Source organism: Hyperolius riggenbachi, chromosome 4 (assembly GCF_040937935.1).
Source record: "Hyperolius riggenbachi isolate aHypRig1 chromosome 4, aHypRig1.pri, whole genome shotgun sequence".
Taxonomy (NCBI): Eukaryota; Metazoa; Chordata; class Amphibia; order Anura; family Hyperoliidae; genus Hyperolius; species Hyperolius riggenbachi.
This window is the reverse complement of record NC_090649.1, coordinates 276,269,169-276,280,697: the sequence shown is the minus strand read 5'-3', so window position 1 is coordinate 276,280,697 and position 11,529 is coordinate 276,269,169. Positions and strand designations below refer to the sequence as shown.

Genomic DNA, 11,529 nt, shown 5'->3' with positions numbered 1-11,529 from the left:
GGTGCAGGAACTTCAAGCAAGGTCCAAGTGTAGTAGCCTCTAATGATATTTTAGGAAGTAACCTTTTTCTTTTCAGGTGCTAGATCTTCAAGCAAGAAGTGTTAACTCTGAATTTGTTGCTTATTTTACTTCATTAATTTAGTGTATTTCAAGAGTGGTCTTGATATTGAGGATTTCAATTGGGGGTTTGTATTCTTGTTCTGCATGTTAGTGGACATTATTTCTTTGTTTGCCAAATAAAATCAATTGTTATTTTTCACCAATTTATCCTCCTGGTCAGTCGCTGTCCTTCCGCTTTAAGAGTAATAAGGGAACTCTCTCCTTGTGATAGTAATCGATTGGTCGGTTACAACTACTTCCCTCTTCCCCTTCGTTTCCTTGGTGATACTCGTATACAATACACTTTGTTTTATACCGAACGAACAACTGATTGCCAGTCTGCTTGATATTTTCAATCCTTAAGGTAAATCACTCAGCCTCTTCCTTTCAGATACAGCCAGACAGAGTCCATTCTCAATATTCATAGGCTACTTTTATACTCCCATAAGTTGCATAATTAGCTCCCCCTCTCTCTCTTCCTTGATATTATATTCATAGTTAATGCTTCCAGTGCACCCTTCTTCCTCCATAAGATATATATACACTCGAGGTTCAGTATAATTTCTGAATTATTATTCATGGCAAAAAAGGGGCATAGTCCAGTTCATTATTCATTCCCTCAGGGTTTAGAGCTCCTAGCAGGTATATCCACTTGCTTTCTTGTTGTTTTATTGTCTTAAGCCTATCTCCCCCTCTCCTATTAGGCATGATGTGAGATATTCTCATGGCCTTCAGTACTTCCAGATCACCATTGTGCTCCATACAAAAGTGTTCTGCTATTGCACTCTTATACTCCCCATTTTTCTGTAATCCACAGATTATATTAGAAACATGTTCCATTATTCTTGTTTTTAATTTTCGCGTGGTCATACCTACATACACTTTGTTGCAGGGACATTCCAGCCTATAAATGACCCACTCTGTGTTACAGTTATTGAACTCTCTGATTTTCCACTCTTTTCTCCTTTGAGCATCACTAAACACCCTTGTAGGAACCATTCTCTCACAGGCTACACAATTTCCACACTTACACATGTCCACAACTTTACTTTTATTCAGCCATGTCGTTTTTTTCCTTTGGGACGTATTCTGAGTGGACTAGAGCATCTCTGAGACTTGGTGCTCTTTTTGCAACTAACATGGGTCTGTTTCCCACTATCCTGTGTAATTTTTGATCCGTCTGTAACACCGGCCAGTGTTTGGTCAGTATTTCACAGATTTTTCCCCAGTTTGAGTTATATGGAGTTATGAATCGTGGGGGACTTTTTCCTACTTCCTGCGTCTTTTTACATCCTCTCCTTCTAGTTTCCAACAACTCCCTCCTCTGACGCCCCCTCGCCTTCTCATAGCTGGAGCACAATATTTCATATTGGTACCCCCTCTCCCGAAACCGATCATATAGGGTCAATGCCTCATCATTAAAGTCACTTTCTTGAGAGAAATTCCTGCGTAATCGCAGGAACTGGCCGTATGGAATTCCGTCCTTCAGATGTCTTGGATGGTTGCTGGTGGCGTGGAGGAGGGTGTTGCCTGCTGTAGGTTTACGGAAGGTGGTGGTCCTCACCATACCATTCTCCCTCCAGATATGCAGGTCCAAGAACGCAATGTTAGATCTACTCGCTGTAAAAGTGGGCGAGATATTACGATCATTGCTGTTCAACCGACTCATAAATGAATCGAGTTCTTCTTCACTCCCCCTCCACACCACCAGCACATCGTCTATAAAACAAATCCACAAACGGACAAATTGCTCGTACTCCGGGAGAGGGTACACCTCCTGGCGCTCCCACTGGCCTAGATGAAGACAGGCATAGGCAGGCGCGCAGGCCGCGCCCATTGACGTGCCCCGCACCTGCCTATAGTGGGAGTCGCCAAAGGCAAAACAATTGTGCTCCAGCACAAAGCGTAAGGCATCCAGAACAAAGGAGTTGTGGGATTGAGTATCCGGGTGTGCGTCCTCCAGGAAAAGCCGGACAGCCCCGATGCCAACCTCGTGAGGGATCGACGTGTACAAGCTCTCCATGTCGATCCCGACAAGGATGTCATCAGGGCCAAGCTCCAATTCCCCCAGGAGTCGCAACACATCAGTAGAATCTTGAACAAAAGAGGGAAGGGACATCATCAGGGTTTTTAATTTCGCATCAAGCCATTTCCCAATACTTTCAGTTGACCCCCCAATAGCACTCACTATGGGGCGTCCTGGAGGTTTGTTCTCATTTTTATGTATTTTTGGAATCAAATATAGAACCGGGCTTCTATATGACTGAACCTTTAGATATCGATTCTCAGCGTCGTCCAATATCCCCAAATCCCTAGCATATTCAACCAAGCTATTTAGGCTTTCCACTATACGTTCATATGGTGCAACATACGTATAACCTTTGATACGTATTCTCATCCGACAGTTGGCGACAGTTGCTTCGGAGAGATATTCCCTCTTGGACCACAAAACCACGTTTCCCCCCTTATCACTAGGCCGGATGAATATGTCCTCCACTGCCTTCAAATCCTCTAGGGCCCTACGTTCCCCCCTTGTTAGATTATCTCTATTCTTGGGAAATTGCCACTGTAGTTTTTTAAGATACCTTGAGACCAACTCAGTAAATATACCCAACGCCTGGTTGTGGTTTGGAGAGGGCATGAAGGACGACCCCACTTGAACTTTAACATGTTCGATGTCCCCTATTTCTTCCCCTCTTTCATCTCCCTCCTGTTCTTTCTCGTTTCCTAAATCTTTAAGCTCCTCCAGTATACGTAAAGTCTCCCGCTCCTTCAAGCTCCAGTACCCATTTGGTTCCATTGCACAGGGGTCACTGTCTTGGGGTCTAGTGGTATCTATATTTTTACTGTCCTTTCCATCATATATTTCACGTAGATTAATACGTCTCACAAACCTTTGAAAATCTTTTTGGACACTGAATTCATCCCCTCCCTGTACTGGGGAGAAAGATAAACCCTTGCTAAGGAGGGAAACGTGGTCAGGGGCAAGTGGGAAATCAGAGAGATTAATTACATTAATCTGTGCATTTTGTACCTCTCGCGTAAATTTGGTCAACCTGGTGGCGCCATCCACCCCTTCATCTGTATGACACATATTTACTAATGGTTCTTCCCCTTCCTTGGGGGTTGAACCCTCAGTATAGGTTTCAAATTATTTTCTCTCTTTTTCTTTCTCCCTTTCCTTTTTCTAATTTTTTTTCTACGCCACTGTCTGTGTCGCTTTCGCCTAAAAAAAACACAGATTTTCCCGAGGTTGATGATACTCCGGATCCCCCACCTTCCCCTTCACTAGGCCTGCCACCCCGACCTCGTGACCTTGAACGTTGTCTTCCTTGCAGATAGTTAAAATATTCACTCTCCTTCCACTCCTCAATATCCTTTTTGTATTTTTCCTGTTTGTCCTTTTTAATACTCCTTTGGATTCTTTCCACTTTTCCCTTGAGTAGACCATTCAAATTCAGTGGGCTGCACCAAGACCACCGTGGAAAGGAGGACGGGGAAGCATCAATAGGATCCAGATGCTTTCCCGTACCGAGGTGAGCACCTCCCAGGGGAACTTTTTTCATTAAAGAGTCTCTTTCACAATATGTCTGCTTTCGTGAAAGCAGGAAGTAGACACGCTGTAGATTTATGGCAGGATTTTAATTAGCTGTAACAAAGAAATGTTTTTCTTTAAAGGTTATTATGCTGTATCTTTTAGAGCATAGAGGAAGTTCTGAGTTCAGGTCCGCTTTAATTAAAAAGACACAAGCCTAAACTTCAACCTATATCAACATAGTGCTACAGTTTTGCTTATCTGGTTATAATTAAAAAAGTCATCTGGTTCTTAGCGTCTTAAAATCAAGTAAATACAACCTCAGATAAATAACAGCACCTGGCATATTATACCGTGTCATTAGTCAATAAACAAAAAATAAAGTAAACCTGTGATACTTACCAAGGGAGAAGGAAGCCTCTGGATCCTAAAGAAGCTTCCCTCATCCTCTCACCTAACCCCAATCCAGCGCTGGGACCCCCAAAGAGTGACGGCCTTGTGCACGCACACTAGCACCATCTCACTCAGGTTTCGGCGTAAATAGTCAAGCCCGATCGGGTACATGCAACTGCGCAGGTGCAAATGACTCATGCTTGTGCAGTAGGGTGGACCCAATGTGGCTCGCATTTTTTTTCAAAGAAAGCCAAACAGGGCAGTGCTAATGTGCCTGCGTGAGCTGTCAGCAAGTTCTTTTTCGGGGGTCCCAGAGCTGGAACAGGCCTGCAGAGAAGGATAAGGTAAGCTTCTTTAGGATTCAGAGGCTCCCCCTGAGGTAAATACCCCCAGGACCACTTTTTTTTATTATAGGTACATTTTAGAAAGCGGAAGCAGCGTGTGAAAAATTAAGTACTCCCTCACAACATCCATAGAAATTAAGAAAGGAAGTAGCTGCCTGGTTCTAATACCCAAATTAACTTAAGTTACTGATCATCAGCAAGTGTGACCACTTCTTTATAAGCAGAATTTTTGGCAGCTGGCTGGTCTGAAAGTGGACCTGAACTCAAAACTCCTCTCTGCTCTAAAAGATACACAACAACATAATAACCTTTAACCACTTAAAGTGAACCTCCAGACTAAAAATCTACTCAGCAGCACTGAAAAGGCTTGGTGTTTTTTAACAGTTTCACAGCATCAGAACTTTGTTTTTCTTACATAAGTCTTATTTTTAGCTGCACAAAAGCGTAAGCTCCGCCCCATCAAAAAAACTGCTCGGGCTTTTTTCCCTGATGCTGTGCAAAGCATGATGGGATTTCCAATGTTGTTGTTCACATTGCCTAGCAACTGGGAGGGGTGATCAGCACACAGGACAGTTGAAACTGTGTCTCATGCTCTCTGTCACCTCCTTTCAACCAAAAAGATGGCTGCCCTCATGAAATCAAACATTTGCCTGTTCTTTTAAAACAAGATGGGTAAGAGATTATATTACCTATCTATTTAACCTCTTGACGACCAGCTAACGCTGATTGGCGTAAACGGGTTGTCTGTGGGTTTCCATGGAAACGGCCGCTCGCTCGGGCCGTTCCATGTCAGTTCACGGAGGGTGTCTCCGTGAACTGCCTGCGAGCCTCCGATTGCGGCTCGCAGGCGAAATGTAAACACGCGGGGAAGAAATCCCCGGTGTTTACACTGCACGGCGCTGCAGCTGCAGCAGCGCCGTACAGGAGATCGGCGATCAGAGGCCGGGGATCGCCGCCGTCTGATAGGCTGAAGCCTATCAGAGGCGGTACAGGACGTATCGCCGTCCTGTACCACCTACAGAGCCAGGGAGAGGGAGGAGGGAATAGCGCTGCGGAGGGGGGCTTTGAGGAGCCCCCCCCGCAAGGCACAGCAGAGCGGCGGCGATCAGACCCCCCCAGCAGGACATCCCCCTAGTGGAGAAAAAAGGGGGGAAGTCTGATCGCCCTGCTTGCAATACGATCTGTGCTGGGGGCGGAAGAGCCCACCCAGCACAGCTCTATAGGAAACCACTTGGTCGGCAAGTGGTTAAATTAACATAACTAATGTAACTTCATGACAGTATGTTTGTTTAGGCTGAAGTTCCTCCTTAAGGACCACGGGCTTAAACCCCCCGAAAGACCAGGCCATTTCTTAAAATATCGGCCACTGCAGCTTGAAGGCCTCGCTGCAGGGCCGCACAACTCAGCACACAAGTGAAGACCCCCCCACCCTTTTCTGTCCACCAACAGAGCTTTCTGTTGGTGGGCTATGATCACTCCCAGGATGTTTATTTTTTAACAAATATTTATGTTTATTTTCTTAATAAAATCTTGTATTTTTTTATTTTGTACACCCCTCCCTCCTACCCGCCAGCCAATCACTGTGATCGGCTGTCATAGACTTCAGCCTATGATTCAGCAAATTAGAAATCCGCACCGCTTCTGTAGATCTTGTTTTATTGAATACAAAAACATATACAGTGGGTTGCAAAAGTATTCGGCCCCCTTGAAGTTTTCCACATTTTGTCATATTACTGCCAAAAACATGAATCAATTTTATTAGAATTCCACATGAAAGACCAACACAAAGTGGTGTACACATGAGAAGTGGAACGAAGATCATACATGATTCCAAACATTTTTTACAAATAAATAACTGCAAAGTGGTGTGTGCATAATTATTTGGCCCCCTTTGATCTGAGTGCAGTAAGTTGCCTATAGACATTACCTGATGAGTGCTAATGACTAAATATAGTGCACCTGTGTGTAATCTAATGTCAGTACAAATACAGCTGCTCTGTGAGGGCCTCAGAGGTTGTCTAAGAGAAATTTTGGAAGCAACAACACCGTGAAGTCCAAAGAACACACAAGACAGGTCCAAGACAAGTCAGGGATCAAGTTATTGAGAAATTTAAAGCAGGCTTAGGCTACAAAAAGATTTCCAAAGCCTTGAACATCCCAAGGAGCACTGTTCAAGCGATCATTCAGATATGGAAGGAGTATGGCACAACTGTAAACCTACCAAGACAAGGCCATCCACCTAAACTCACAGGCCAAACAAGGAGAGCGCTGATCAGAAATGCAGTCAAGAGGCCCATGGTGACTCTGGACGAGCTGCAGAGATCTACAGCTCAGGTGGGAGACTCTGTCCATAGGACAACTATTAGTCATGCACTGTACAAAGTTGGCCTTTATGGAAGAGTGGCAAGAAGAAAGGCATTGTTAACAGAAAGCATAAGAAGTCCCGTTTGCAGTTTGCCACAAGCCATGTGGGGAACACAGCAACCATGTGGAAGAAGGTGCTCTGGTCAGATGAGATCAAAATGGAACATTGTGGCCAAAATGCAAAACGCTATGTGTGGCAGAAAACTAACACTGCACATTACTCTGAACACACCATCCCCACTGTCAAATATGGTGGTGGCAGCATCATGCTCGGGGGGTGCATCTCTTCAGCAGGGACAGGGAAGCTGGTCAGAGTTGATGGGAAGATGGATGGAGCCAAATACAGGGCAAACTTGGAAGAAAACCTCTTGGAGACTGCAAACGACTTGAAACTGAGGCAGAGGTTCACCTTCCAGCAGGACAATGACCCTAAACATAAAGCCACGGCAACAATGGAATGGTTTAAAACAATACATATCTATGTGTTACAATGGCCCAGTCAAAGTCCAGATCTAAACCCAATCGAGAATCTGTGGCAAGATCTGAAAACTGCTGTTCACAAACGCTGTCCATCTAATCTGACTGAGCTGGAGCTGTTTTGCAAAGAAGAATGGGCAAGGATTTCAGTCTCTAGATGTGCAAAGCTGGTAGAGACATACCCTAAAAGAATGGCAGCTGTAATTGCAGCAAAAGGTGGTTCTACAAAGTATTGACTCGGGGGGGCCGAATAATTACGCACACCCCACTTTGCAGTTATTTATTTGTAAAAAATGTTTGGAATGATGTATGCTTTTTGATCCACTTCTCACGTGTACACTACTTTGTATTGGTCTTTCACATGGAATTCCAATAAAATTGATGCATGTTTGTGGCAGTAATGTGACAAAATGTGGAAAACTTAAAGAGAACCCGAGGTGTGTTTAAAGAATGTTATCTGCATAGTGAGGCTGGATCTGCCTATACAGCCCAGCCTCTGTTGCTATCCCAAACCCCACTAAGGTCCCCCTGCACTCTGCAATCCCTCATAAATCACAGCCATTCTATGAGGCTGTGTTTACATCTGTAGTGTCAGTCTCAGCTGCTCCCCCGCCTCCTGCATAGCTCCAGTCCCTGTCCCTGTCCCTTCCCTCCAATCAGCAGGGAGGGAAGGGATGCAGGCGGGGACTGGAGTTCTGCAGGAGGCGGGGAGAGCAGCAGACTGACACTATAGAGATAAAGCTCTGACAAGCTGTGTGTCAGCAGCATGGCTGTGATTTATGAGGGATTGCAGAGTGCAGGGGGACCTTAGGGGGGTTTGGGATAGCAACAGAGGCTGGGCTGTATAGGCAGATCCAGCCTCTGTATGCAGATAATATTCTTCAAACCCACCTCAGGTTCTCTTTAAGGGGGCCGAATACTTTTGCAACCCACTGTACATTAAAAAGAACCGTGGAAACTCTCTGTTGATATGTATTACATTTCTTGATTTTCTCCTGCACTGTATGACAGTAACCTGCTTGACCCCTGTTTTGTTCAAAAATCATAAAAACTTTACAAATAAAAGTATTTGAAAAAAAAGAACCGTGGGGCAAGACAGTCCACTGTTTCGGGCTCCTGCCCATCTTCATGTTGCCCGGTTCTACAGTCCACTGTTTCGGGCTCCTGCCCATCTTCATGTTGCCCGGTTCTGAACCGGGCAACATGAAGATGGGCAGGAGCCCGAAACAGTGGACTGTCTTGCCCCATGGTTCTTTTTAATGTATCTGTTTTTGTAATCAATAAAACAAGATTTATCTACAGAAGCGGTGCGGATTTCTATTTGCTGAATCATATTGAAGTCCCTGTGGTATCCTGGGAAGGTTTCCTGCACGCTTCACCACCTTGTTATAGCTACAGGTGGATGGCCAGAGAGTGTGACTCGTCCAAGCTCAATTGGCTTCAGCCTATGACAGTGGATCACCCCTGTGTGTCACACGGCTGTCCCCAGTACAGCACTGCCTTAGATCGCAGCGATGTACGGAGTAAATAGACGGAGGTTGCGGTCTCCTAGCGGGAGATGCTCATTTATTCAAGCGAAGATGCACGCGCATCGGCGTTAGGCGGTTCTGGGGCTGCCGCTGCGGCCACGCCCACCAGCAGGACTCGGTCGGCGAAAGGTTAAACAAACCTTTTGGTACAGCTGGTTTAAATCCTAAAATAAAACTGCACAGTTTCTACTTCCTGATTTATGGAAGAAGACATATTGTTTACAGCCTGTGCTTTCAAATAGCTTATCTGCTTATCTGCCATAGGCAGTCATGTGACACAGGGAAGGATCAAATTACAACTTGTGATTAGACACAAATGAGGGGGAATTAAACAGGCTAAACTCTCTATATACATACGGGGTGCTTTTCTCTATGTTTTCCTTTTGTCCTGTGCAAGAGTTCAGGTCCACTTGAAGACTTCAGGTGTCTGTTAACACAATGGGAAGAAGGAAAGACTGGCTACATCAGGTGCTAGGCTACAGTGTAGGGAGGAGGTCAGTGTATGTAGGGAGGGTTAGTGATAGGTAAAGGTAGGGGAGAATTTTTAAGAGGTTTAGGTTAGAGAAGGTAACGGTAGAATATCGGTAACATTACTGATATTCTGATATCGGCTTCATTTGGAGCCCCAAATTATCAGACACCTCTTTTCCATGTATGCCTAATTGTTCCGATCCAGCAATCAGGGACGGGTTATAATGCCATTTCAAAATAGTTTTAAGCCCATCATTCTACAGTTATAGAAAGATTTTCAAGTAGAATGCATTGAAGACCGTTGTCAATCTTCCCAGGAATGGCCATCCTAGCTAATTTACCCCAAGGTTTGACCCTGCAATTCTCAGAGCAATTGCAAGACACCCAAGACCTACATATCTGTCTACAGACATGTGAAATGTTAAAAGTTCATAACAGTATTTGTAGACAAAGACTAAACATGCATGGCTTGTTTATGTAGGTTGCCAGGAAAAAGTCTCTTGTCTCTAAAAACAAAATAACAGCACAGATTAGGTTTGCAAAGTTGCATTTGAATACACCACACAATTCTTAGAACAATAGGGTTATTTGAAAAACAGCTGTGCAGACAGCACACAACAATATCACTGGTAGCAGAGTACCATTGGGTGTTGCTAATTAATAGGGTGACACCGGCAATACATCATAACACCAAGAGTTAAATGATAAAATCTAAATGATATACCTTCATAGGTAATAACAGCAAGTCAAGTAAACAACTTATATATTAGTAAATAACCTTATACAGTAAAATCCCTTTATATTAAACTTCAAGACACCTGGCCAAGTAGTTTACTTTATTAGAATCAGGGCTGTGGAGTCGGAGTTGGAGTCGGCATCGAGAAATCGGAGCAATTTTGGGTACCTTGAGTTGGAGTCGGTGGTTTCATAAACTTCAGAGTCGGATGATTTTTGTACCAAATCCACATCCCTGGTAAGTATTAGACTAAGGAGTCGGAGTCGAGGAGTTGGAGCCGTTTTTGGTACCTGGAGTCGGAGTTGGTGGTTTCATACAGTAAAGCCGGAGTTGGAGTCATATTTTTTTTGTACAGACTCCACAGCCCTTATCAGAAGTTTACTATATCAGAATTGGTCATACATTGAATATTCATACAGGCATATGGTCGGGACCTTGGTACTGAGTTTACCATATCAGAGTTTACTATTAGATTCTACAGTACAATGTTTAGTACAAATCTATCACTGACTAGATTGAAATCAACCAGGCCCCAACAATTTTTTTTCAAATTTACCTGCTGCTTTCCAATTGGCATAAATTAGATTTTCCATTCTCAAATGTCATTTATCATTGATAACCAAGTCTTAAATGTAGATGCTAAGGCATCCTTTCACTTTTGGACAAACATTTCCTGGCTTGAAAAAGTGTTCTGCCTATAGCAGTTATAGAATTATCATTTTAGCTGATGTCTTGGAATAGTTACATGATAGATTTTTTCCTACGGTAGTAAATCTACCATTTCAGTACAATATCTATATAATTTAGGGCATGTCCATAATATGTGTAATGCTGACCACACACTGGTTGATGTAGCCAAGAGAGGTTACTCTCAGAACATAATTTGATCTAATGCTATGTGCCGGCCATCTGCTATCATTCCCAAACTGCTACTGATTGATATCTTCCGTCCATTACAGTCGTCTGATTTAATCGACTTCTCGCGAAAATCAATCGGTCGATCGGGGCAGCATGTTCGGGCATCATTTTCTAGCAGATTCAATCAAATTATCTAATTGCCCATATATCGATAACAAATATAAAATATCTCATCTAGTGCAGGGTGCATCTTGACGTAACCCTATGGTAAACAAGAATTTAGTCAGGCGGTTTCATAAAGCATTTTATTAAAACCACAGTGGCGATATATTAAGCTACAGAATGGTGTGTCTGCCCAGCGCTGGAACTGACTTACAAAGCCAGGGGAAGTTGGGAGTCTTACCTAAAAAAATCTGCATAGCAGTGCTGTTTTTACAGATTATTCTCACACATTTTTCAGTTTTAGTTCATTGTAATCTCTAATGCTCTCAGATCCAAATGTGTAAGAGATCAGCATTGTGTAAACAATCAGTCTATGTTGATGCTAGGTAAACCTTGTTCCATTTGTAATTTGAAATGTTCATGAGGCAACCATATGTTCTGACTTTCTATGCTGCTGTCCTTTTGCTTACTAAGGGTCCCATTTTCCACACGTGCCGAATTCAGCACAAATCTGCAGCGTTTCCCTGCAGGCGAGAGGGGCAGGGAAACAATGCCTATCTG

At 43.7% G+C, this 11,529-nt stretch overlaps 1 protein-coding gene across 4 annotated transcripts in view; it reads left to right on the top strand.

Annotated features, from left to right (window-relative positions):
* Positions 1 to 11,529, top strand: part of CDK19 (cyclin dependent kinase 19) — a 502,598-nt gene that overhangs the window by 331,213 nt on the left and 159,856 nt on the right. The gene's annotated exons all lie outside the window — the stretch shown is intronic.